Here is a 6,936-nt window from a genome sequence, read left to right on the forward strand (position 1 = left end):
CTATTAAAAAGCGGATTAAGCCGCAAAACGGACGCTGTTCCCTGGGCGGCCACCTGTGCGCGCGCTCCGAGCAAAGGGCTTCAGATATGCGCCTAAACAGTCAAATAGCCAAAACAAATATATCGAAATGCCGTTTTCGTAAGTATCCTCGTAAATGCAGTCGGTTATGTCTTAAGTGCACACTGAGAAAGTGCGCGTGTGTATTGCTGCCTTCACGTGCTTTCGGAAATTTGATAATTACCACTTCTGAAGTCGTGATTACGAGCTCATCGCATTCATGTTGCGAAATGAAAGGGTGTTCATGTGCAATTTTTACCTAGCAAACTCGTATTTACCATAATTCCGAGACCTCGTGAAGGCAGCATAATAGTTGGCTTATATTGGGTCCGTGCAGCTCTTAAAGGGACAGCAGCCAACATTAATGATTGCTAAAGTCATTGTTAATTTAACAAGAAAAGACAAAGATAAAATCACTCGCTGGTCTGGAATGAATAACTTTTTTAGTTTTAAATAAGAATTAGTCTGTATTTAATGTATACAGCAGTTATTTTACATTTGATTACTTTATTCAATTTCTTTTGGGTATTACTTAACTAAATACCACTGTTAGTACATCTATCTGAAAAACTTAAAGCACTGTTTTATTTTATTTGTATTTTTGTTCTGTTGTATTTTTTTTTTTTTTTTTGTCTGTAATCTTGTAATTAGTTTCTTTGTTTTTAATTGTTGACTGTTTATCTTCTGTAGCTGTTCTGAGGACTTTTTACCTGCATTAATTAACCTAGTATTAGTTTTTGCTGAAGTATTGATAATTGTGAAATTTCATTGACATTTAAAATTACTCATATCATGAAATAAGACTTTGATCACATCACCCACCAATAATCATGACCCATAAATAATCATGATTTCAATACTGACCAAAATAATCGTGATTATGATTTCTGCCATAATCGAGCAGCCCTAATATATATATATATATATATATATATATATATATATAATATATGTGTGTGTGTGTGTGTGTGTGTGCGTGTGTGTATACACACACACAAATACAGTCAAACCAAAATTTATTCAGACACCTTGAACATTTCACTCAGTAATACAGTTTATTCACTTTAGTTTAAAAAAAAAAAAATTGTAATAAAATATGACAAGATCTCAGAGTTAAACTGTGTCAGATAACACTTAAGCAAAACATGGTCAGGTCAAATTTTTGTCAATTTTACTGGTAGTCCACTGTATGAAGAATTTTTGGGTATAATATGTCAGTTTATTATATATATATATATATATATATATATATGTGTGTGTGTGTGTGTGTGTAAGTTTATTCTACCTTTGTGCTGTTAAATATTATAATATTAAATTTATAATTAACTAAAATAAAAAAAAAAAATCCTTACTTGAAATAAAATAAACGTTATTTGAAATAAAATATTAAAAAAAAAAAAAAAAAATACTTAATTTCAGCTAGTTACCAAGGCATTTTTAAAAATTTGTTAGTACTTAAAGTTTTACTTTAAGTACTAAAATAACTAAAATTATAAACAAAAAAATTATAAAAATCTATAGTCATATAAAAATATATATATTAAAATAAAAAAAAATTGAAAAGTACTAAAAAAACAGAACATATAAAAAGCAATTTAAAAATATTAACAAAAATTATAATACTATATCAATACCCTCACACACGCCTTTCTGCATATATAGTATATAATAGCATATCAATACTGCATATATAGTATTCTGCATATATTTGTTTGTTCTAAGGCTCAAAACTATAAACAAAAACAAAATTCAACCAAACATGCGTAGTACATGGACTAATAAAGAACATCAAGAAACTGTAAAACTGTATGTACAATTGAGCAAAATCTCAGAGATTATGACAGTCATCAACAGAAGACAGATCAATGCTCCACAAAACACACAGAAGACTAGAAGACCCACCACCATTCAGCATTGGCACAGCACTCCTCTATAATCTTCTGGAACGTAATAAGTATGCAAATCACACATGCACACGTGAAAGAACTGAAAAATACTTTTATTGTCGGCACTGACATAATAGGCTTTAGCCTTGTGTAATATCCAGGCTTCTTGTTTTCGACAGCATTGATTTTTTCAGAATGGCTTCTCACCAAGGGACCTGTGGAATAGATGGCAATAAGAGGTAATGAGAGACTAAAGGAAGCCAGAAACAGAGCAGGACTGAAATAGACACATTTCTCCACAATTACTGGATGGGAAGGCCGTTTCCACACCCGTGAGATAAAGTAGAGATGTTCATTAAGGGAAGTATAGAGATTGAGTGCAGGGGAATCGTGTCTTCGTTTAGTATTGACAAGGTTTATAGTGGACGTTTCTGAATACTTTTAGACAGGGGCCAAAATTATTACTTGTGCATCAAATATCCAAATTACATCTTCTTTGGCAAGGGAATGAAATGTTATGCCAGCTGGCATGTAACTCTAAGGAACTGTAACATAATACATGATTTTGAATTATAAGATAGATAATCCGAGACATTCAAACCACCTACCAATGATAATGTTGTGATCATTTAATGATTTGTTTATTATTAAATATTAAATTATATATTTATTATTTATATATTACTTTTAATTAAATATAAAATATGCAAACACTGTTTGAAATCTACTGTTTGTCAAGATTTCAGTAGCATAAAAATCACATGCACATTCAGTTACATTCAAATATGAAAACAAATACAAAGTTCTCTTATGAAACTCTAGATGGCACAGGCTGATAGGTCGTTAACTCAATCTGCTTGCAAACACATCCTTCTCTATAGGGCACAGCTGATTGGCTACTGATACAGCAGGAACCAATGAGCTTGCTGCTCAACCTTCAAATACTTGGTCAGCATTTGCTGCAGCGTGCTTTCAGAAACCCTCCACCTTCCCCAGCTCCACCTGTATAGATCTGCCACTGGTAATTCATGCATGTATTGGCAGTAGCAAGTCCCGTACTAGTTCTGCAGCAGCAGCAATAACAACAGCAGCAGCGTAGCAGATCTATTCCACCAAGACCAAAGTTCAACATTGGCATATCCATTACCATGCCAAAAACTCCAAGAGCTGTCATAACAGAACTCAATTTTCAAACATCTTATCTGAGTCAAGAGTTATCAGAATTGCCATGTGTTTATGTTATGAGGGGTAAACAGTTTAAATGTGCTAATTTATCTATCAGTTTGTGTTAGCTGAAGCCATTAATCCGGGGTTAAATCAACATGAAATCAAAATGAATCCTATTTACTTTCTCAGCACATGTTGCATTACAGAATTGAAATGGGTTGTGATTGTCATTTCTCTTTCTCATGTCATCTTAGCATTGATGATGAAAGGAGCATGTGCAAAAAAAATAAAATGGGCCAAGAAGACGGGGTGTATGCAGTACACTAAATAAGGACATGGGAAAATGACATGAAAAGTGCATTACTCATTCAAGGGGAACATTCGATTGGGCCTCATATTGATTGCAAGCAAGATGAAATATTCATGATTTTTTGCCATGCTGGGTTTAAAAAGAACATAAATGGCCTTATATAGATCCTATATGCTCAATTTCTTTTAACAAAGTCACCACTGTACACAGCAATTATAGATAAAAAATAATGAATAATGTGGATTTCAGCCTAAAACGTGTTTAACATTGATACAACGCTGCCCAAAATCCTGTCAGTTTTAAAATGTTCAGTCAAACGGTGGCTAATTAACTGTGTCTTACCAACTACTGCTCACAGGAGATAGTCCAAGATTAGTGAAATTATTGACTCCGCCGGCATAAGATTGTTATTCCTGAAAGCAAGGAAGCAGAAAATGGCAAAATACGGCCAGTTAAGCAATGAAAAGTTTGGACTGTGAAAAACTGACATTCAAGCCGATCAATTCTGACCTTAGAATTAACACAGAGTGAAAAGAAGAGAAATTTGCCTTTATCAACCCTGAAAAAAAAAAAAAAAACAAGCTCAGCTAATGAACCTAGGACCTAAAGACAACTGTATAAGAAAAAAAATTGCTACGCAGTTGCCAACAAATAAAGGTTCTTTATTGGCATCTATTGTTCCACGAAGAACCTTTAAGATCCATGAAACATTTACAAAAAAAAAAAAAAAAAAAAAGGTTCTTAAGATGTTAAAATGTTAACAACCTGGTTACCTAACTGACAAGACAGACAGTAGAGGACAGAAAGTGAAAGATAAAGACAGAGACAGTGAAAGATGGAAACTGGAGAGCCACGTGGCATCAGAGGACAAAAGGTAGGTCACTATAGCATTGCTCCTGGATTTAAAAACGAGTTTCATAGTGTTAAAACTAAAGGACAAAAGAGTCAATTTTCATAAACTGCCGCTGAAACGGAGAACAGTACAGCTTCGCTTCCCGATACACATTCAGACTCACTGCCTCAAGATTTCCATAGTTATACTTAGCTATACAAAAGTTTGTCAAATGAATGCCAGAAATTAAAATGAACCACAACCATTATAAACGCCCGTTTTTCATTCCACACAGAAGTCAAAGCTGACACAAACCGCAAAATAAATATTTCTTACCGTGATTCCACCAATCAGGAGTCCATACATTGGATAATCTCCAAACGTTATACCAAACCCCATCGTCGTCCTTGCTGTCTTTTTTGAACTTTTTGTATTGCGTGCAATAACCAGCTTTTTCCTTCTGGAGTCCAGACTTATTTTTGTTCGCCTATTTTTTAAGCACTGGAGCCCTCTATTGGTCAACTACTCGGTGACCGATATTATGAGTTTATCTATTGCTAGTAACTATTACAGAGCATCTAAGCATACCAATCAAAGGCTAGAAACTATAATAATCTTTATTAATCCAACGAAGCCAACCAACCCCGTGACGTCTGTAGTACTACAAGATGGCGGCGTCCTCGCTATAAAAGCAATAACAACACATCTTTTTTTAATTTACATTATCGTATTTGTTATACAATTTTTAATTACAGTGGAAATCCATTTACTGAATAATGTTAACTTAACTGACTGCTTTATTCCCACCTTAAAGCTATGGTGGAAAAAAAAAAAAAAAAAACCTTTTAGCCTACAAATAAATTGAACTGAAATTGAATTGGGTGTTCTGAATTAGGTTTGTCCCCATGATGCTATGTGGTTACCAATTTCAAAAGAGCCTACCTACAAGTTTCCATGATTTTTTTTTTTTTTTTTTTTTTTTAAGTAAAGAAAAAATCTAATATAGGCCTATAGAAAATGATTAGCACAGGGGTATTACAACAAACCAGTTTGTTCTATAAAAGTACAAGTGATTCTCGTTTTAGCAAGCACCCCTAAATATATTTCTCTAATGATCTGACCGGTCCAGCCTTCAGACCTCAATCTCACAGAACCTGTATAGGTCAAACTGAACAAAAATGTCCTATAAATCTCCTGCTTTGCTTCAGAAAAGCTAGGAAACACTGCAATTCTACTCCTTGCATCGTTATGTTGCAACATTTTGATATTCAGTGACTTCAAGAAAAACACATCCCATAATGTGTGGGGAAATAACTTGAGCGACTGCAGTTTGTTAAATGTCAAAATATTGAATATTTGCATAGCATTCCACCAGCTTCATATGTGTGTATGTTTCTATTTACAGTTCTACCACAGAGTATAAATGATCTTGTACTTTCAGTATTGTGGTTTAATTTTAGAGGATGGTGATTGTGACAGTCAAGTCTTTTTACAAAAAAGTAGGCCCACAATAAAAGTCGTCCAAAGGGAAAGATTTTCACAGAACAATGACTCACAGTTCAGTCTGTTTGTCACACACTTCTGTTACGGTGCAGATGCTGCATGAAGATTTTTCAAAAAATGGCAGATTATAGGTTTGGGATGACATGAGGGCGAGAAAACAATGACCTTAAAGGCTTTATTTTATGTGATGTATTCGTTTAATTTTGAGCCAACAGACTTTTCTCGACTCTCTGAAGGGCTACTGCACTGTCACATCTTAACAAGTTGGCATCATTTCAGAAACTGATGAGCAAAACGTTGCGGACGCATCACATTCGACTTTCCCTCAGATGTGAAGAGAGGAGACGTGCCAAAGCGAGCCTCACAAATGGAGCAGATGCGCGCCACACCAGGGCTACTCGCATTTCAATTAGCCCTCACAATCGATGCAATCTGTGTGGTGTAATCGGCCACATTGTCGTGACTGGCAGGGGATGCCACCAAAAGGTGATGTGGGAGATGAGTGAAAATGAGAGACAGGAAGAGAGTCATGTAGATGATGATACACTGAATCATCAGGGTACTTTTTGTGTACACTCTGGCCACATCCACACTGTAAAGTTTCAGTGACAACCCCATTTATATCCTCTAAATTACCGTTCCATGTGTGTACAGAACATGACTCACTCCCGAAACTGTGATGACTGACACCGTGATAACCATGATATTGCTCTTATGACCAAAAAAAAGATTGCATACATAAAACACTTGGATTTATTTAGGTTTATTGTGGGTTTATTCTTGTTTGCTGTTGTTTCTAGCAAGATCTTGCAACACAAATGAGTCAAGGCTTGTACTGCTTCCCCTGTGATTTCTTGCACTGCACATAAAGAAAAGAGAAACATTTCTGATGCATGCTAAAATACATCATTAACAACTCGATGTTCAGTTCGGTCCCATACACACTGCATAGAATTTTTGTAAATGCAGTTGTCACTACCTGCATTTTTCGGATGTTAATTCGGTTGTAGAATGCAGTTGTGATTCCCAGTAAATTACCGTGTACAGAATAGCATTAAGGAGATCTCAAAAAATCAAAAAGGGTGCACTCAAGGGTCCAATGAAAGCCTACCACACAGGGGTATAATCTGAAACATTCTGCAGAAGCTTATGACTCCATGATTCCAATGATCAAGGGGTGG

General features: G+C 35.1%; 1 long non-coding RNA gene across 1 annotated transcript; it reads right to left on the reverse strand.

Annotated features, from left to right (window-relative positions):
- Positions 1-1,091: 1,091 nt before the first annotated feature.
- On the reverse strand, positions 1,092-6,280 carry LOC127520808 (uncharacterized). The gene is made up of 3 exons (XR_007932211.1): positions 4,589-6,280; positions 3,763-3,833; positions 1,092-2,158 (listed from the first exon to the last, which is right to left on the reverse strand). It is a non-coding gene; the product is annotated as an uncharacterized LOC127520808 (long non-coding RNA).
- Positions 6,281-6,936: the final 656 nt, after the last annotated feature.

Source organism: Ctenopharyngodon idella, chromosome 1 (assembly GCF_019924925.1).
Source record: "Ctenopharyngodon idella isolate HZGC_01 chromosome 1, HZGC01, whole genome shotgun sequence".
NCBI lineage: Eukaryota > Metazoa > Chordata > Actinopteri > Cypriniformes > Xenocyprididae > Ctenopharyngodon > Ctenopharyngodon idella.